The sequence below is a fragment of the Carlito syrichta genome, unplaced genomic scaffold, assembly GCF_000164805.1.
Source record: "Carlito syrichta isolate Samal-C Ts95f unplaced genomic scaffold, Tarsius_syrichta-2.0.1 Scaffold316362, whole genome shotgun sequence".
In the NCBI taxonomy this organism is placed as follows: Eukaryota; Metazoa; Chordata; class Mammalia; order Primates; family Tarsiidae; genus Carlito; species Carlito syrichta.
This window is the reverse complement of record NW_007260458.1, coordinates 683,028-705,237: the sequence shown is the minus strand read 5'-3', so window position 1 is coordinate 705,237 and position 22,210 is coordinate 683,028.

Sequence of the window (22,210 nt, the reverse complement as noted above, 5' to 3'; positions counted from 1 at the left end):
TGCACTCCAGTCTGGGCGACAGAGTGAGACTCCAACTCAAAAAAAAAAAAAAAAAAGTCAAAAAATTAGTCAGGTGTGGTAGTGTGTGCCTGTAGTTCTGGCTACTTGGAAGGCTGAAGTGAAAGGATCGCCTGAGCCCAGCGGGTCAAACCTGGGGTGGCTGTGAGCATGCCACTGCACTTTAGCCTGGGTGATGGAGTGAGACTCCACCTCAAAAACAAAAACAAAACAAACAAACGAAAAGAAAGAACACTCCCCCCATGCCCCTCTTCATGCTATGAGACTCATCTCAGAGTCTAAGACCATCTCTCACCTGGGTTGTGGTAATAGCCCCCCTAAATGGTCTCCATGCTTGTATCCTTAACTTGCTATGGTCTCTTCTCAACACAGTAACTACAAAAACTGTTAAAACATAGAATAGACTAGACACAGTGGCTCACACCTGTAATTCTAGCACTTTGGGAGGCAGAGGTGGGAGGATTGCTTGAGCCCAGGAGTCTGAGACCAGCCTAGCCAACACAGCAAGACCTCATCTCTAAAAAAAATAAAAAAGACTTAAGTGGGCATGGTGGTATACTCCTGCAGTTTAAGCTACTGGGGAGGCTGAGGTGGAAAGATTCCCTGAGCCCAGGAGTTCGAGGTTGCAGTGAATCATGATTGTCCCACTGCATTCCAACCCGGGGGAGACAGTGAGACCCCATCTCAAAAGCAGCAACAACAACAACAAAACCACATAGATTAAATCAAGAGACTTCTTAGCTTTCTTTTTCACATGAATAAAAGCCTAATTTTCTACAATGACCTAAAAAACTCTTTATAATCTGCCAAACCTCCTGTGACTCCACCCCTAGTTCACTTCACTCTAGCCACACTGCATCCTTGCACGCACCAGGCAAATTCCTGCCTCAGTTTCTTGCACTGACTCTTTTCCTTACTCCTATGCCCGCTTTCCCCTGGGGTTTCTGACCACTCTATTTGAATAGCCATTGTCCCTCATCCTACACTGGCAGGTCCTGTCCCTCTTATCTGCGCTGTTTTCTGTAGGGACCTATAACTTTCTAATGTACTATATAGTTCACTTATTTTGTGTGTTGTTTTCTTATTCCCACCATACTATAGCTCTATGAAGGCAAGCCCTTTCTTTCTTTCTTTCTTTATATTGTATTTATTTAAATTTTTTGAGTCGGAGTCTCACTCTGTCACCTAGGCTGGAGTGTAGTGGCATGCTCACAGCCACCACAGCCTCAACTTGCTGGGCTCAGGTGATCCTCCCACCTCAGCCTTCTAAGTAGCTGGAACTACAGGTGCATGCTACCACGCCCAGCCAATTTTTAAATTTTTTGTAGATATGAGGTCTTGCCAAGTTGCCCAGGCTGGTCTCAAACCCATCATCTAAGGCAGTCCTCTTACCTCTACTTCCACAATGCTGGGATTGCAAGCGTGAGCCACCATGTCCGAATGTTTTCCATTGATATACTGCTACATTCCCCAGTGCTCAGGACTGTGTCTGGCAAACAGTGGTCACTCAGTAAAAACTTGCTGAATGAATCAATGCAGGTAAAGTATTCAGAATAGTGTCTGGTATATAGTGAATGCTCATTAAATGTTTGCTATTATTTTTACCAGTGGGAAAGGGATCAGGAGAGTCTTGGCATTGCAGATGCTGCTTATATAGCATTTGAATGAGTGATCCATCCTGTAAGAAGCGGAAGAGAAATGATACGCACAAATTCAAAAATAGGACCTTATGCCTTGTTTTTATGTGTGTGAGCCAGCCCCTGGGATAAGTTGCTTCCCCTTAAAATAGACTTAAAAGCACAAATCTGAATCTCTCTCATGGACCCAGGAAGTGATCAAGGGCAGGAGAGATGTGGGTAGACTGGAGCTGTTGGAAACCACAATTTGGATGAGGGAATCAGAGCTCACGGAAGTCTGATCTGGCTCCAGGATGGGTCCTAGGATCTCACTGAGGAACAGGGAAATCCACGCGTTATGCTATAATAGGAAGGCTGATACTAGTTTATGCTGGTTCTGAACTCCTTATTTACTGGACAGGCTTCCCTTTTAAAATAAAATTTCTTTCTTTTCTTCTTTTTCTTCTTTGACTAGGGGTCTTACTCTATGCCCTGGCTGGAGTGCAATGGCACAATCACGCAGCCTTGACTTTCTGGGTTTAGGTGATTTTTCCGCCTCAGCCTCTTGAGTAACTGGGACTACAGGTGCACACCACCACATTTGGTTATTTTTTTATTATTATTTTTGTAGATACAAGGTCTTGCTATGTTGCCCAGGCTGGTCTTGAATTCCTAGGCTCAAGTGATCCTCCTACCTTGGCTTCCCAGTGTGCTGGGATTACAGGCGTGAGCCACCGTGCCTGGTTCCAAGTCTTGATGAGAAACTTGGGACTTTCAGTCCCATCCTCATCCTCCAGAATTTAGTTAATAATCAATTATGGCTGTGTGATGAAACATCCATAAAAATCTCTACACAATGAAGTTCAGAGACTTCTGGGTTGGTGAACACGCCAAGGTGCTGGGAGGTGCCAGAAAAAAAACTCCATGCTCCGTCCAGAACCTTGCCTTATGTGCCTTTTCCAACAGGCTGTGACTGAGTTGAATGCTTCATAATAAACTGTTGATAGTAAGTAAAGTGTCTTCCTAAGTTGTGTGAATTGTTCTAGCAAATTATCAAACACGTAGAGGCGGTTGTGGGAACCCTTGGTTTATACCTGTTGGGTTGGAAGCCAGGGTGACCAGGACTTGTGATTGGTGTTTGAAGTGGGGCAATTTTGTGGGACTGAGTTCTTGAACATGTGGGATCTGACACTCTGGGTAGTTAGTGTCAGAACTGAGTTGGATTATAGGACTTCCAGTTGTTGTCTAGAGAGTTGTAGAATTAGTATCTAATTAGGAAGGAAAGACAACCTCTCATTTGGTATCAGATGTGCTGTGAATATAAACAACTCATGAGCCCTGTCCTTTCTTGAACTTATTGTACTGTTACCCCTCAGTAATGGCCAAAGGTGAGGTCCTTCCTTTCGGGGGTTTTGGAGGAAAATGGCTCAGAAATGTACTTTGAAATTGGAAAGAACAACAGTAATGGATGTGTATGTGTAAGATATTCTGATTCCTAGGGAAAGACTCAACCTTTATTATTATTCTATAGCTATAGACATGAAGTCTCACCATATTGCCTAGGCTGGCCTCAAACTCCTAGGCTCAAGGTATCCTCCTGCCTCAGCCTCCCAAGTAGTTGTAACTACAAGCGTGCACCACCACACTCAGCCACAACCATCTTTAAAAAAACAAACAAACAAACCAAAAAAGATTCTGCTTGATATAGACATGGATTTGTATGCAATCATACAGGAACAACATAGTCTATTCTGCCATCTGTTGGTTGTGTGAGCACTCTGAAGAAACAACTGTCATGTGGGAGGCATTTGAAATCATTGAGTCCTGACCTAAAAAGTAAATGATGCCTAAACTGTCAGGGACAGAAGAGTGTCGGTACCATTTTTAAAGATCTTTTGAGTGTAGACACTATATAATCTATGCTGCTTGTTCAGTTCAAAATTAAGCAGCACATTGGAATGTCTTAGTGGCCTTTAAACTCAATTCTGTTTTGACTCCTACTGGTGAGGATAACATCTAATCAGATCCCTTCACGTAACACTGGAAGTTACAGTGGGGATGGAGTGGGGGATACAACATCAGTAAGCGTACCTGACCTCAAGCGAGGCAAAGTGGGGACCAAAGGGAGGCCTAAACTTTGTATGATTACTCCCTGTACACCTAATACTGAATTGAACCCCACATCTTTAAAATGAAAAAGAGAAATAAAAAGTTATAATAAACACTGGAAGTTACATATGTGGCAAGATACACACACACACACATACATACACACTTCTGAGACATTTTTTAAAAATATGGTTAATTTCTAATTATTTACTAATTTCTTGTAAGGAGATAAGATGGGGGATGTTTCCTGAAATTTGGATTATGTACAAATTATAGCATAGTATCTTAGAATTTCCACATCTATTACACAGGACTTGCTTTATAGAAGTTGAATTTTGAATTCCTTTAAAAATTAACTCTTCTTAAAGAGAAAAAAACCCCTTCTACTCAGTGAAGCAGACGTGATCTAGATGCTCATAGAGTATTACTTTTTGCTCTTGGATACCACACATCTCTCTTTGTCATACTTCTATGAATGCAGTTCCATATCCTGAAAACTTTTGAAATAGTACACATTGCTGAAGCATGTTTTTCTACTTAGATAGCCTTTTTCCATTGCACTTTTATGTAGTGATTTATTTCCCATCTTGTCTCAGGACCCAAGATGAATTGAACCAAATATGCAGCCTCTTACCACCATCTTTACTGCGTTTCATCCTGTTTTTGATAGGCCATTGTAGAAATCGAATTTTAAAAATATTCTAATCTTCTTAGATATAATAACCCTGTCCAGTGTTGCCCGTTCATTCCACCCACTCTTCGAACCTCACTCTTACAGTCATGTCTCTGCTCTGTTGGCATGGACTAAGGCTTGATATTTCAAGTAAGCTAGGTCTCCACCTATGTGATTTTTTAAAATCTAATTTTCTTTAAATATCCTGTATGACAAGAATCATTTCCACAACTTCAGATTGTTTGCCGAGAGGACAGTCAGTGAACAAATGGAAGCCAAGTGCTAACACTTTATGCCTCCTCTATTTCACATCGGAGTCTGCATCAACATGACACATGCTTGAACATACACTTGTGTTTAAAAAAATTCTGCTTTAATGCTCGTCATTCTTTTCAATCCCTTTTCCTGACATCTAAAGTATCTTAGCAACAACTCACATCTTCGAGCCACCATAAAGGGCATAAATTCAAATACTACAGCAATCAAAGCACCCTGCTTGGTTGCTCACTGATTTTTATTTCCAGGCAACCTATTTTTATTTTATGAGTATAACAACCATATATAAACTAATGATATATTGCTCCTCTATTTTGTTCTCCAGGAATTTCTTCCTGCCAGAATCAGATTTCCAAGACTCTGTGACTGTTTTAAGACGCTTCTGTTTGCTGCAGATTGATTATCTCTATCAGTCATTCTTTGAAAACTTCCCAAAGAAGACAGTATTTTGGAGTTAGTTCAGACCCTATCCTGATGGGAAAAACCATCAAGAGTATGCCATACTAGCATTAATCCTATGAACCTCAGTATTAGTCAGAATTTAAAACTTTTTTAAAATTTAAAAGTTTCTAATTGAGGTATGATACATAAACAGTAAAGTATACAAATCTTGTGTAAACCTGATGAATTCACACACATTATAGAACTACCTATGACCCAGCAATTCTATTTAAGGTAATACCCAAAAGGATTGTAAGCAGGCACTTGAATTTATATATATATATATAAATATATATATATATATCCCACTTATTTATACATATACTTTACACATTCATGCAGCCATTGCCTAAATCAAGATATAGGTTCTTTCCAACACTTCAGAAGACTTGTCTCTCTCATGTCTCTTCTCAATTAATATCTCACTTCAAGTAAGTACAAAAGGTTACTTCTATCACCATAGATTTGCTTTGCCTGTTCTTCATAATACATGAAAGTATACCATGTGGGTATTTTGTGTCTGGCCGCCTTCCTTATCAGTATGTCAATGAGACTCATCCATGTTCTTGACTTGTGCCTAAAATCGGGTTGCATTTTTAAAATTATTATGTCTTATTCCGTTATTTCAGTATTCCATAGCGCCATTCTACTACTAATGAATATTTGGATTGTTTACAATTTTGAACAATCGTGAAGAAAGCTGCTTAGAGATTTTCATTTGTAAAAGAGCACTTAGCTACACACAAATCCTGCCTTTTGGACAATCCTTTATGTGATGATAAACACAGAGTAGAAAACTAAATCAAGAAGCCTAGGATGCTTTTTATGAGATATTTAGACAGAATTCATCCAGGTTGAGATCAACAGTAGGAGCACAGGCAACTAGAGAAAAAATAGTAAATTAGACTTCATCAGAAGTGTGTTGTGAAGCCAAGGACATTACTTTTCTTTTGTGTATCAAAGGATACCAGCAAAGAAAGAAAATACAACCTACTAAGTGAGAAAAAGAATTTTCAAATCACTTATCTGACAAAAGATCAATACCTAAATATATAAGAAACATCTAAAACTAAAAATAAAACAAATAATTCAAAAATTAGCAAAAGATTGAATAGATATTTCCCCAAAGAAGATATACAAATGGCCCATAAGCTCATAAAAAGATGTGTAACATTATTAGTCATTAGGGAAAAAAATAAAGAATACAATAAATACCACTTCACACCTACTAGGATGGGTATAATTAAAAAAACAAAATGGAAAATAACAAGTATTGGCGAACACATGGAGAAACAGGAACATTTGTACATTACTGGTGGGAATGTAAAATGGTGTAGCCACTGTGTGAAAGTTTGGCAGTTTCTCAAAAGGTTAATTATATAACTACCGCATGACCCAGAAATTTTTTTAAACAGAGCTTCACTCTGTCACCCAGGCTGGAGTGCAGTGACATGATCATGGCTTACCACAACCTCGACCTCCTGAGCTCTGGAGAGCCTTCTGCCTCAGCCTTCTGGGTAGCTAGGACTACACATGCATACCACCACGCTTGGCTCATTTTTTATTTTATGTAGAGGCAAGGTCTCACTATGTTGCCCAGGCTGGCCTTGAACTCATGAACTCAAGTGATACTCCTGCCTTGGTCTCCCAAAGTGCTGGGATTATAGGCATCAGCCACTGCACCTGGCCCTGATATATATATATATATAAAAGCTGTGGGGTACACTTCAGGGTTAGGTATACAAATGTTCATTATGCAGGTACTCTAGTTGATGATGCCCTTCCTCCCCCTGCAGATTCCCACTACTACCAATCCCACCTCCTTGCCCATCCCGGTGGTTTCCCGCTGCCTATCCTGTTGCTCAGGCTGGAGTGCAGTGCACCATCATGGCTCACCACAGCCTTGACCTCCTTGGCTCAGGCAATTCTTCCACCTCAGTCTCCTGAGTAGCTGGGATGTGCCTGGCTAATTTTTTAAATTTTTTGTAGAGAGACAGGATCTCGTTATGTTGCCCAGGCTGGTCTCAAAGCCCTAAGTTCAAGCAATCCTCCCTCTTTGGCCTCTCAAAGTGTTGGGGTTACAGATGTGAGCCAACACACCTGATCAACATCTTCCTAACTTTAAAAGTTAGTAGAGGAGATATGACAAAAAGTCAGGAGTGGTGCAGCTGATATGCTCTGAGAATTCAGGATGCTCCAACTCAAAAACAAACAAATAAACAAAAAAAGAATTCAGGATGAGAAGGATTAGTCCAACTAAGAGAATCAAGAAACTTTTAACAGAGACTATATAGAAGCTAGTCAAGAAATATACACAAGGATACCCACTGTGTAAATAACGTTAGGAGTCTCAAAGCTTCATGGCCTATGTGAGTTGCATTCCACATTTGATGGCAGTTGATCAGTTGATGCCAGAGAGTGATGCCCAGTGACTGCACAGTGGCATGTTCAATGGGTCATTTGGAGGACAGGACAGCTATGCTGCTGTTGCCTGATGGACAAGGGTGCCAGGACCACTAATTTTTAGTATGATGCACAGGAGAACCCTATATACATGGTACTTGTCAGTAAACTGGAAACCCAGAGAAAAGTGAACTCTGGCATTATTGTCCAAGTGAGTGTGAGAGATCTATACATGGCAGCCTGGCTTTGTCCATCTCTTGCTTACTGCATGGCTACAATTCAGGTTGCTTACCAGTGTTCACATTTGTACTGCATTATCCAAGAAGTGACCTCACCAGCATTAACAAATGGCTGTTAATAAAAAGCAGCAAGACTTACTGTCTTCTGATGTAAGCTTTTTGTATGACATCTTTATATCCTGAATAGCATCAAAAAACACGTTAGCTAGGAAGCACTGCTGTCCAGCTGCAGGAGTGGTGTCTTCTGTGTCTCTAATACATGACAGCATGAAACAGCTGCAGTAAGTATCTCAACCAACAGTATGGCCATGACTGTTTCTCTCTCCAATCAACATGATTTGGTTTTGTTCCCCATGTGAGTGGATGAATAAACTAATCTTCAGAAGACATAATATGTGCTGAATAAATACCTAATAAATGCATGAAATGGGAATAAACCAATGACTTCAGGTACTAAAATTCTTAACCCAGGCCAGGCTGCAGTTCTAAGGACACATAGCTGCTCGATGACATGCATTTCTTGCAACAACGATGTTGTCTACACACATCCTTGGTTAGCCCATTGAACAGGCTTGCTCTCAGTCTGTGTCAACTCGAACTAGAAGAACACTCTTCATAGTCTATATTCGATATTTTTAGTCAAATGTTTTAATTAGAACATGTGCCTTGGTTAAACGAAAATGTTACAAACCCATGCAAAACTTGCTTGTCTCTTATATTCAAGCATGTGTCTAAACCATCAGATAGAACTGGTTGTCCAGGGCCCAGGAGTTTGTGCTTTTTCTCCTCCTCTACTCAGTGAAATCAAGAAATAAAATTCAGATGTGTGACTCCAGGTCCACAAAGCCCAAAGTAGTTCACTGAGTGTTTACCCTTAGAACATCCAGAAGAGTTGCTGGTGGACCTCTAGACATTGGTCAAAGCTATCACCCCAGGACTGTGATTCCTTCTTTTTTTTCTTTTTTCTTTTTTTTTTTGAGTTGGTGTCTTACTCTGTTGCCCACGCTGGAGTGCAGTGCCATGACCATGGCTACCACAACCTTGACCTGCTGGGCTCAGGTGATCCTTCTGCTTCAGCCTCCCAAGTACCTGGGACTACAGGTGCACAACACCACACCCGACTAATATTTTTTTTTTTTAAAACATGGAGACGAGGTCTTGCCATGTTGCCCAGGTTGCTTAAACTCTTGGGCTCAGGCAATCGTCCCTAAGTACTGGGATTACAGGCTTGAGTCACTGACCTAGCCCTGTGTTTCCTTCATGAATGGATTGTATTCAAGAATATGTGAAGTCCTTAAGAAATTAGAGGACCCTACCTTTGTTAGGACTTGCATTGTCTTTCCATCCTTCTTTCCTTCCTGCCTTCCTTTTTCACATGTATTTTATTAATTCAGCAAATATAACTGAGCACCTATGGCATTCAAGGGACTAATTAAAAACTGAGGATTCAGCTGAGAACAAGACTAAGAAGGTTCTTGCCTTTATGGAGTTTACATTCTAATGAGATGGTGAGGTAATGAACAATTAGAAACAATTAAAGAGATCTCCTCAATCTAGAAGCACCAAGAGCAGTAAACAGGATACAGTGATGGAGAATACCATAGGGAAAGTATGTTCTGCTCATGGACTGAAATCCGTGTACCTAGGCAAGTGTCTGCAGGTGGCTAAGTAACACTGAGTTAGTCATTTTGAGAAAGTCCTAAAGAAGAAAGTTGGGGCCTGTCTTCCTGGTGAAAAAGGGAAAAGAAAACTTAAAATGCAGGGCAATTTATCCTGTGAGGAACCCAGAGACAAATGAAGATGCTTTTTGGGCTCTCTAAGATCTGTAGGGGCGGACACATCTGTCTTGCCTATCATGGTATGTCCAGTGCATTTCACTGTGCTGCCCACAGAAAAAGTCCCCAAAGTAAAAATAGATGGAAAACCCAATGGACCCTGAAAAGCATACAATTATGGGGTCAGTTCTATCTTTTGTCTTAGTTAAAACCTGCAGTGTCCTGAGTGATAAGTCATGATGCTCAGATGGCTTTCTAAACATGGCAGACTTTGGTGATTCTGGGCTGGACCACCTGGGAAGACCCTACGTAAGGAGTGGCAACAGGTTCAGGGATGCAAGAAACATTTTCTTTGTAGTCTCTTCCAGGAGGCCAGACCATAGGAGGACACTCCTTGGAAGTATCAAGGCATTGTTGCTGGCTGATTGCTGAGTGGGTGTTGGAGGAAGGATTGTCTCTTGGGCCCAGATTGCTATTTACCCACAGAAAATGAATACCCTTGTCCCACTCTGGGAAGGGTTCATTAGGAAAATGCAATACCCTATTATAGCATTTGCCATCTTGCAATTTATTTAATGGTGAACACAGCGGTCTCTTATTCTAACAGACCATAAGCTGCTTTGGTGGCAGCTTTAACATCTGTTGGGCAGAAGGAGATAAGTCTTGTCTTGATGCTACATTCTCATAATAAGCATATGTCTTGAAATCGCAGGTCTTAGATCAACAAAGATGCCATTTGCATTCTTCTCATAAGATTTCCCATTTTGTGTCTGTTATTTTCTTTTATTTATTTAGAGTTGGAGTCTCACTCTGTCGTCCAGTTTGGATTGCAATGGCACAATCACAGCTACCCCAACCTTGACTTGCTGGGCTCTGGCGATCCTTCTGCCTCAGCCTCCAAGTAGCTGGGACTACAGGTATGCACCATCACGCCCAACTGTCTTGATTGATCACAGAGACAAGGATTCACCATGTTGCCCAGGCTGGTTTCGAACTCTTGGGCTCAGGGAATCCTCATGCCTTGGTCTCCCTAAGTGCTGGGATTTCAGGTGTGAGCCACCGCGCTTGGTCTGTATCTATTACTTTCATCATCATCTTGTTACTTGGGTGAATTTGGGGTGGTTGTTGAAGATTATGGTCAGGATAACAGCGTCCCACCCCCCACCGCAGACCACCCCAAACAGGCTCTTTTTTGTTAATCTTTTTAACCCCCAATGTTTAGTACAGTGACTGTTGCATTGAATATAGACAGTAAGAATAAAGAAATAATAAAAAAGAGCACAGAATATGTGTTAATCTTATCTTTCAATACCTGTATTTTGAAGGTTTCTCATAATTAGTTATTCTTAACATTTTCTTTTTTTTTTTTTTGAGTTGGAATCTCACTCTGTCACCCAGACTGGAGTGCAGTGGCACTCCTGGCCACCGCAGCCTCGACCTGCTGGGCTCTGGCGATCCTTCCACCTCAGCCTTCCAAGTACCTGGAACTACAGGTGCCCACTACCATGCCCGGCTAATTTTTTTATTTACTGTAGAGATGAGGTCTCGCCAAGTTGCCCAGGCGGATCTTGAACCTGCGGGCTCAGGCAATCCACTCACCTCAGCCTCCCAAGGCGTGGGATTACAGGCTGAGCCACCGAGCCCGGCAACATTTTCAAAGTGATATATAGCAACCTGCAACAGGATAATTATACTTAATTTAAAATTTTATTTTTATTTATTTTTTTGAGTCAGGCTTTTACTCTGTCTTCCAGGCTAGAGTGCAGTGGTATGATTACAGCTCACTGCGGTGTTGATCTCCTGGGCTCAGGAGATCCTCTTGCCTGTTTCCCGAGTAGCTGTAAGTACAGGAGTGCACCACCAAGCCTGGCTAATTTTTTTTTTTTTTTTTTTGTGGAGAGGAGGTATCGCTATGCTGCCCAGGTCGGTCTTGAACTCCCAGTCTGAAACCATCCTCCTGTTTTGGCCTCCCAAAATGCTGGGATAACAGGTATGAGTCACTGCATTTGGCTTTAAAAGTGTATTTTAACGCTGTTTCGAACGGGGTATATGCAGACCACAGGAAAGAAACTGGAGAGGAAGACTGTCACTTAGTTGGGAGCGGTGACTCAAGCCTGTAATCCCAGCAATTTAGGAGGCTGAGGAGAGAGGATTGCCTGAGCTCAGGGGTTTGAGACCAGCCTGGGCAACTTGATGAGACCTCATCTCTATAATAAATAAAAAAATTAGCTAGGTGTGGTGGCACACGCCTGTAGTTCCAGCTACTTAGAAGGCTGAAACAGAAGGATCGCCTGAGCCCAGCAGGTCAGCACTGCAGTGGCAGTGAGCATGCCTGAGTGACAAAGTGAGACTCCAACTAAAAAAACAAAAACAAAAACAAAACCCCCCCAAAACAAGTAAAGATCTCCCATAAAAGTTGTCTGTGAGTCAGATATCTACAATTGCTGTTTCTGCCCTTCCTCTCCCAACCAAAATGCTTTGAACCCAAAAACCTCCAAACCTTCTGTTAGGCCAGGTGCAAGAAGCAGAGACTCAAAGAGCCCCTGGAGATAAAGAAACTGTCATTTCAACAGGACCAGTCATGAAAAACCCCATAAGCTTTCCTACTCCGGGATCTGGCATTAAAGAAAAGATCTCGGCTAAAGCGATTATTGCTGGGCCACTGACAACAGAAAGTATCATATTTCCAGCTTAACAAAAAAAAAAAAAAGAAAGAAAAGAAAATGTAAGTTGAATCTAAATGAAATATAATTCTATTCCTCTTTTATCTAAGTGATTTAGGTGGGCAAAGAATAGGGCTCTGCTAGGAGCAAATTAAATGAATTGTCTGATACATCACAGTGGCTTTAGGGCAGCATTGAAAGGGACTGTAAGGGCCTTCCCCCCTCCCCAAAACCTTGTGTCACATCCCAGGAGGACAGAGGGAGGTGAGGTGAGTCAAAGCTCTCTGCTGTCAACAGTGGCGAGTTGCAGAAAGTTCTTGAGTGGGGGTCTTGGACATGACAAAAGTTGCATTTAGGAAGCTGAACTTGCCAGGTCTCACTAATTATTTGTTGAATGAATGCATGATTCAGATGAAGACCAAAACAGAGACAAAAACCTGGCCACCTAGGAATATGAATTTTATTCAAGTCCTATGGAAAAGAATCGGAAAATGAGATCAATACCCTCATTATAGCTTTAGATTAAACACAGCTTTCTTTTTTTAATTTTTAATTTTTTTTTTTTTGAGTTGGAGTCTCACTCTGTTGCCCAGGCTGGAGGGCAGTGACACACTCATGGCCATCACAGCCTTGAACTTCTGGGCTCAGGCGATCCTTCTACCTCAGCCTTCCAAGAAGCTGGAACTACAGGAACACGCCACCGTGCCCGGCTAAGTTTTTGATTTATTGTAGAGATGAGGTCTCACCAAGTTGCCCAAACTGGTCTTGAACCCGTGGGCTCAGGCAATCTTGCTTCCACCTCTCAAAGTGCTCTTAATGTAACAGAAGTGTTGAACAAATTTGACATGTGGAATGTAATAAAAACACAACATGACTTTTGTTCTTATTGATCCTGTAAAGTTTATTTTGTGTGGTCATCTTTCCCTGCCCTGGATGAATGCAATTAGCCCCAAGGTCATATACAATCAGTCCGGGGGTCATTTTAAGTCACCAACACAGTTCAATATACACACTGGAATACCTAGCCCAGGAAAAAATTAACACCTTTCATTTTATTTAATGTCAAACCGTCTCTGTTTCTCAGGCTGCCCGGTGTGAGCTGGCTGCCCACAGTGACAGAGGGAAATTTGATCTTCTGTGGTGTTTTTCCTGCCCCTGCTCCCTCGTTAGTCTTGTTCCCTGGTTTGGAACATAAAGAGAGGAAGAAAAAACAGGGGCAGGGACTTTTCTTACTTCAGCTCTTTCTGAAACTTGGCTTGGCGCTGAGTTAAGTTGATGTTTAAAGCTGATATTCTCTTGAAGGCACTCCTGGGAGTCCCCTTCGTGGGATCTGTGAGCTGTGATGATACTGGCAGCTTCTCTCCTCGAAGGGTCCATCCCCACACGCTGGGGAATCCCTTTGTCCCTTCTAGGAGGTCCCTCGGGCAAATCCTAACACAGCCTCAAGATAGCAGGCCCCTAACCTTTTCTGCACTGGGGGAACAGGTTTCGTCCTGCCACTGCAGGGGGATTGGGGTTGCAGAAATTAGCAGCTACTTGCTATGGCTCCACCAGCCTCCACACAACTTGTCAGTTACTCTCTGACTCTATGGATATTCTGGGGCAGAAATCAGCTCTCAGCTCACTCTGCCTTCCCAGCTTCAAGGGACACATTTCAGGCTCTCAAGATGGCCATGATGAAGGCCTCTAAAACTTAGAGGGTGTTTCAGGCACGCCCTCACCTCTTAGTTCCTCTTGAGAGACATGACCCCGGGCTGACAGCATACATTTCTCCAAAGAAATCTTTCTCACCAGAATCTTTCCTCTTGCTTTGTACTTTCCAAAAACCTTTTATATTCTTGAAGTGAGAAAGAAGCCCCTGGGCAAATGACCCGAAACTTTGAAATCAAATGTCAGGTTTTTCTTTTCTTTCTTTTTTTGATACTTCTTATGGTGTCTGTCTCATATACACTTTGGTACCTGAGAGCTATAATATCACTCCCTCCAGGTGAGAAGCATTCTGTTTTAACATTGGATTATGCTCACTTAACAAACTCTATGTAGGGCATTCTATAAAGCAGCTTTAATTCTTCTCACTACATATTCTTGTCCTTTTAAAGCCTAAAGTTAAAAGAACTTAAAGTAACCAAACTTGTAAATGACATTTGCAATCTTTACTGATTGTGGCTGTTATAAATGAGCAGGCATAGCTCTGGGTTGTATAGGAGATTACACAATTTGGGGGGGGGTCTTTTTTTTTTTTTTTTGATTTGGAGTCTCACTCGGTCGCCCAGACTCGAGTGCAGTGGCCGCTCCCGGCCACCACAACCTCAACCTGCTAGGCTCCGGCGATCCTTCCACCTCAGCCTTCCAAGTAGCCAGAATTACAGGCATGCGCTACCACACCCCGCTGATTTTTTGATTTATTGTAGAGATGAGGTCTCGCTGCCCAAGGCGGGTCTCGAACCCGCGGGCTCAGGCAATCCACTCACCTCAGCCTCCCAAAGGCGCGGGATTACAGGCTGAGCCACCGAGCCCGGCTTGGGGGGGTCTTTTTAAGAAAAGGAATGGAAAAATAGAAATAAAAAATTGGGTATGCAAAACAAATATTTACTTGGAATGAGAAAAACAACAAATTGCAAAGTTGAAAATGCTGACAAATATACTACAAACATCAAAAAATCTGGAAAAATTACATAATGCTTTAATTAGTGAATTATCTTATATATACCCTTATCATTTATTTTGAATTTTAATATGATCAATAATGCTAAATATATAAAATTATATGAAATTAAGATATAATAGGAGTAATTAAAATGAATTGTAAGCAGTCTTACATCGCATTAGGCTACTTAATTATGTAATTGCATTATTCATATACTACATACATTGGTTTATTTTAGAAATATGTGTGGTGACTTTATCATTAGATTGTTTCTTCAGGTTGGCATGCTTCATTGATGAATACTTTTTCATCTTGTTTTGTCTAAAACTTCTGGTCCTCTTAAGGATGTGATGTGATCTTATACGTTAGGATATAGAAAATATAACTAAACAAAAAGGCTTAGTCACTGTAGAATTGGCACTAGTTTTGCCCTACAACACAGGAATTCTGATAAAATTGATTTTGTGTGATTTACCTCAAGTAAGAAAGAAATATTGTTCACATATTGTATATCATGTATATTTCTGACAGGACAGAATTTCCATTTTGACTAAGTGTTTTTGAGAAGTAAATTCTCTGCTTATATTTTTACATATCTGAAGATTGGCAGAATTTTCCACAGAATAGCATCTGGACTTTTGCTTTTTTTAATTAAAAAATTTATTTTTGGAGATGAGGGTCTCATTATGTTGCCCAGGCTGGTCTCTAACTCCTGGCCTCAAGCGATCCTCCCAAAGTGTTAGGATTCCAGGCATGAGCCACCGCACCATGTTAGCTTCTTACTTGTAAAAACTTGTTTCTTCTACTTCTTTACCTTCAGACTTCCAATGCCCTGTGCAATAGGTCACATTTGTATCACAAAATGACCTCTAGCATGGCATCTGTCTGTCAGACACTGGGTGAATCAGCAAAGGAGAACTGAGAATGCTACTGCAAGCCCTTCCTGCACCACAATTGCTAGCGATAACTTAGACGTGGAAGTGAACCACATAACCCAAACTCAAGGTATCATGTCTTCAACTCAGCTTCCCCTTAGCTGAAACCAGTCAACCCTTTCCTCTTCACCACCACTCTACAGAAGGGCATGTGTAACGGAGGGTAAGCTGGAGAGAAAAGAAATGGAGGCTCTTGATTGACTGGTTCACATGTCTTATACGTTTTACAAAAGCATATGACCATGTGAACACATTGCTTGGGCCCCTAATAGGATCTTGGAAAGGGTTCATTTAAGTGGGGATGGGCGGCTGGCACTTCATTAACTTCATGGCCTACCAGGAACCAGCCCTGCTTGCATGAATCAGTTTTTTTGTTTTTGAGTTGGAGTCTCACTCTGTCGCCCAGACTGGAGTGCAGTGGCCGCTCCCGGCCACCGCAGCCTCAACCTGCTGGGCTCCAGCGATCCTTCCGCCTCAGCCTTCCAAGTAGCTGGAATTACAGGCATGCGCTACCACGCCCGGCTGATTTTTTGATGTATTGTAGAGATGAGGTCTCGCTGACCAGGCAGGTCTCGAACCCGTGGGCTCAGGCAATCCACTCACCTCAGCCTCTCAAAGGCGCGGGATTACAAACTGAGCCACCGAGCCTGGCTGAACCAGTTCTTTACAGTATATTTACATGTTCATGATTGGCACACCCGTGTGCTTGTGGGCAAATGTAGGTGCTACTGCCAAGGTTTAGCAGTTGGCTAGCCTCTAAGAGGAATCAGAGACTGAGTAGAATTTCCCTAAGGTTTAACTTTTATCTCTTAGGCTCGAGGTCTTAGGAAAGTTATTAACCTCATGAATTGTACACGTACCTTTGAAAGGGGTTTGACTAGATAATGAAGACATTTATTATAATAAACTGGCAGGGAGGCGACTCATGCAAGGACCATGAAGGGAATGGGCTGTACTCAGACATAGGGAAAATTGGAGAAAGTATGTTAAGATGCCTTACTTATCAGTTCATGACTCTCTTTTGTAAGCTTGTATTCTGTAAGGGAACAGTCATGTTAGGAATGATTTCAGCTGCAAGTAACAGAATAATTGACTAATGGTGATTTAAGTAACAAAGATCTTAACTCTTAGAACAAAAAGTCTGAAGGTAGGAGACTGATAATTTTTGCTACTTTAGGACTCTGCCCTTATCGTTGTGATTCTCAAGGTCAAAATATGGTTGCCACAGCTCCAGGCATCATTTGTCCAAAGGCAGAAAACAGAGCACAACTAGAGAGTGTGACTTTCTCCTTTTAGTAAGGAGGAGAAATTTTTTTTCTAAATAACTTCTTATCAGAATTCTCCTTTAAGTCTTAGTGGCCAAAACTAGGGCACACGAGCAGAGTCCCTAGCTGCAAGGGGGAATTGGGAAAGCAGTGTCTGGCAAAGGGGCATGGGAGTTCTGTGACTGGCTTAGACTAGTCACACTTTATCTTTCAGGGCTGGGCACAGAGCTTCTCTGAACAAAAATATGGATTTTATTAGTAAGGAAGAAAAGGGAAATAGCTATTGTGTAGCAACTAAGGGTATATATAACCGGAACTTTTGGGTTAAGTATTGGTAAAATTATCATTTTAATTAGCAATTATTAATAATTATTAGTTATTATTAGCACAAATTAAGAACATACATGAATACAAACTATCATTTATTGAGCAACTATTCTGTGCCAGGAACTGATGCTAGATGCTAGTTATACATTACTGCCAATTTTCTTACCTCCCCTGCAAGACAGATATTATTTTCTCTGTTTTCAGAGAGATTAGGTTACCTCCCCATTAGGGAAATAAGTAGCTCTGTTCTGACTTCTATCCTTAAAGTCTTGACTTCTTTGAACTTCAAATAAATTGTATCATATAGGATGTACTCTTTTGTCTCTGATTTCTCTTGTTCAATATTAGGCCCGTGATTCATTCATGTTGTTAATAAATAACATAAATCATTCATTTGTTATTGCTATCTATCATATTGCTGAAAAATATCTATATATCCATTTTATTGCATATCGACATTTGGTTTGTTTCTAGTTTAGAGATATGATAATGAAAGTGATTGAGATTCTTGTATGTGTATTTTGGTGGATATCAGCACTTCTTTCTGTTGGACTTACATGGACTTAAAAATAGGTATTTTTCGGGCCAGGTGCGGTGGTTCAACCCTGTAATCACAGCACTTTGGGAGGCTGAGGTGGGAGGATTGCCTGAGCCCAGGGGTTTGAGACCAGCCTGGCAACTTGGCGAGACCTAGTCTCTACAAAAAATCAAAAAATTAGCAGGGCATGGTGGCGCACACCTTTGGTTCCAGCTACTTGGAAGGCCAAGGTGGAAGGATTGCCTGAACCCCAAAGTAGGGGCTGCCGTGGCTGTGAGCATGCCATTGCATGCCAGCCTGGGCGACGAGTGAGATTCTGACTCAAAAAAAAAAAAAGTTACTTTTGGCTTTAGTAAATACTCTCTAAAAGATTTCTAAAGCAGTTGTACCAAGTTACATTCCCACCTGCAATTTATGAGAAACCCACTTGCCAATGCTTGGCTTTGCTATACGAAGGAGACCGCAAAAAAACCGGAATTATCTTTTGGAGGGTGAGTTCCGTAGAGTACACTCGGAATTTGTTCCTCGATATCAAACAGTCAACCAGTTTTTATCTGAAAGTGTTGACTTGTGGAAGAAATCAACACTTCCAGATCGTTTCATGATTTGTGGAAGAAACATCTGGAGTTGTGGCAAACAGGTGACTGGTTCCTCCACCATGACAATGCACCTGCCCACGCTGAGCTCAGTGTTCAGCAATTTTTGATCAAAAGCATCATGACTTCCATGCACCACCCTCCCTATTCACCCAATCTCTTTTTTTGTTTGTTTGTTTCCTCGGAGGAAAAAAGTCCTCAAAGGGAAACGTTTTGCTGAAGTGGAAGAGGTAAAACAAAAATGGATGAAGTACAAAAGGCATCAACACTGAGCAGGAGAGAAAGCATCTCGACAGGTGTACTACATCCAACGGCGAGTACTTCGAAGGTGACTCTGAAGTTTAAACCTGTAAGAATAAATACCCAATTTTTTATAAATAGATTCCCATTTGGGGGTTCCCCCCTTGTATATTATTTTAGAAGGTGGTAAGTGCTGTGGAAAAGGAAAAGTTGGGTAAGAAAAAGGGGCCTGGAAATGCCGAGGGAAAACAGAGCTACTTGAAATTTGAAATACGATGGTCAGGATAACTCAGCAAAGTCATGAAGGCGTAAGGGAATGAATGGGCAATGCAGGTATGTGAAGAAACTAGTTAAGGCAGAGGGAGAGCTCAGTCAATGCCTGGTGTGTTCAAGAAAAAGCAACAGGTCATTGGGAAGAAAAGAGTGAGTGAGGGGGAGGGCAACAGGAATAACATAAGACAGGGAAAAAGAGCCAGAGTACACAGGGCTTGGAAAGCACCGTAAGCGCTTTAGCTTTTACACTGAGTGAAATGCAAGCTGCAGCAGGGTTTTGAGCAAATGAGTGACACAATCTGACTCATATTTTAAAAGATCATTCTGTTGACTCAAGCCTGTAATCCCAGCACTTTGGAAGGCCGAGGCAAGAGGATTGCCTGAGCCCGTGGATTCAAGACCAGCCTGGGCAACAAGGTGAGCCCTACAATAAATCAAAAAATTAGCTGGGCGTGGTAGCGCGTGCCTGTAGTTCTGGCTACTTGGAAGGCTGAGGTGGAAGGATCGCCTGAGCCCAGCAGGTTGACGCTAGGGTGGCCGTGAGCATGCCACTGCACTCCAGCCTGGGCGACGGAGTGATTCCAACTCAAAAGAAAAGAAAAGAAAAGATCATTCCGGTTGCCAGGTTGAAAATAGACTGCAGGTAGGGAAGGAGGGTAAGGCGAATCAGCTAGTCGATTGTGATAGTTATTTCAGGTGATGATGGCTAAGACCAAGGTGGTGACAGTGGACAATGCTGAGACTGGTTAGGTTCTGGATATGGTTTGAAAATAGAGTCATCATTATTTTGGCACCATTGGCTTTATTATTAGCAATTCTATGGTAATCATTACAGTTACTATGTTTTGACCACTCTCTATGTCCAAACTCTGTATTTTATTATTCTCTCTCTCTTTCTGGAGTGCAGTGGCTTATTATTCTCTTAAACTAGAGCTCAGAGAGCTTAAGCAGCTTCCCTAAAGGCACACATTTCATAAGGGGTCGTCCAGGTACTCCATCCTAGCTCTAGTAGATTTCAAAGCTAAAACGTTTAAAACTGCTGTGTCACCAGGCACGGTGGCTCATGCCTGTAATCTCAACATTTTGGGAGGCGAAGGCGAGAGGATTGTCTGAGCCCAGTGGTTCGAGACCAGCCTGGGTAACTTGGAGAGACCTCGTCTCTACCATAAATCAAAAACATTAGCCGGTCTTGGTGGTGTACACCTGTAGTTCTGGCTACTTGTAAGACTGAGACGGAAGGATCCCTTGAGCCCACCAGGTCAAGACTGTGGTGACCGTGAGCATGCCACTGCACTCCAACCTGGGTGACAGAGTGAGATTCTGGCTCAAAAAAGCAAAACCAAAAAACCAAAAAACTACTGTGTCACTAAGTCTGGTTTCTTTTTGCCTAACCCAGTGCCTTACACACAAAAGGTAATCAATATCTTTATGCTTAATTCATGAGTGGTATGATTTACTTTTCCCTATACTTACTGAGAATAAACTATATGTTTGCTTCTAAGGTTTTTAAATTTTTTGTTTTATTTTAACATGTATACATAGTCATCTTTTCCTTTTTTGGTACGTAGCTCCACGGGTTTTAGCACAGGCCTAGAGTTGTATAACCACTACCACAATCAGGATATAGAACATTTCCTTCCAGCCCCCTGACTTTCTCTTGCGATTCCTTTTGTAGTCAAACCTTGCCCCTACCCTAATTTCTGGCACACACTCATCTGTTCTCCATCTTTATAGCCTGTCATTCTAACACTTTCGGAGGCCGAAGCGAGTGGATTGCCTGAGCCCGTGGGTTCGAGACCAGCCTGGGCAACTTGGCGAGACATCATCTCTACAATAAATAAAAAATTAGCCGAGTGTGGTAGCGCTCCTGTAGTTCCAACTACTTGGAAGTCTGAGGTGGAAGGATAGCCGGAGTCCAGCAGGTCGACACTGGGGTGGCTGTGAGTGTGCCACTGCACTCTAGTCCAGCCTGGGTGACGGAGTGAGACTCTGACTAAAAAAAAAAAAAAAAAGAGAGTGAGAGTCCAACTCAAAAATAAAAAATAATAATAAAAAAAGAAAAAAATGTTCTTCCTGCCCCTGCCCCTTTTTTCCCAGACACCTTTCTGTTTGGAGACTATAAGATTGTGATGATGTTACTTAAACAGGAATAAGACACCTTGCTCACAGGTTTTTTGTGGTTAGTCAGGCAGTCCCTATGAAATAGGCCTAAACTTTTCTTTTCTTTTAGGAATGTTTTAGAAGTTAGACAATCCTATGTCATAAGATTATAAATGAAAAATGACTTCAAGGGATAAGAACACACAGCACTATCATGACAAAAACATTTGGTCACTTATTAATTAAATTAAAGCAGTATTTACTAAGTAGCTGATTAATGAATGGGTTATGTTAGATATGTCCTACGAAGAATGTAACTAAAAACATGCCTGGGTGTGGCGGCTCATGCCTGTAATCCTAGCACTTTCGGAGACTGAGGCAGGAGGACTGCCTGAGTCCTGAGGACTGCACCATTACACTCTAGCTGGGGTGGACAAAGTGAGACTACGACTCAAAACACACACACACACACAAATAAATAAATAACTTTTATCCTCATGGAATTTATAATTCAGTTATGAAGAAAAGTAAATTGTCTAAGAAATTTAAATAACGATCCCAGTAATACGTGATGAATGCATATTACAAGACTTTAATTTTTCAAAATCATGGCACACGCAATTTAAAAATATCATGCATTTATATATGATAAATATGTCATATACTATAATAATGTATATGTATAAGTTTGTATGTGCACTGTCACAGGTTATTTAAGTAACTTCTCACAGCAGATAGCCTGTGAGGTGGGTGGGTCCAGAATCTGAGTCCCTAAGCCATTTGAGCTAAACTTGGAGGACAGGGGAGCTAATCAGTACTTGGAGGAGGGAGAGGTTGCTTTAGGCAAACAGAGTGTCAAAAGTCAAAGTGCAGTGGGGCTCGGTGGCTCAGCCTGTAATCCCGCGTCTTGGGAGGCTTAGGTGAGTGGATTGACTGAGCCCGCAGGTTTGAGACCCGTCTGGGCAACTTGGTGAGACCTCATCTCTACAATAAATAAAAAAAAATCAGTCGGGTGCGGTAGCGCGCGCCTGTAGTTCCAGCTACTTGGAAGACTGAGGCGGAAGGATCGCTGGAGC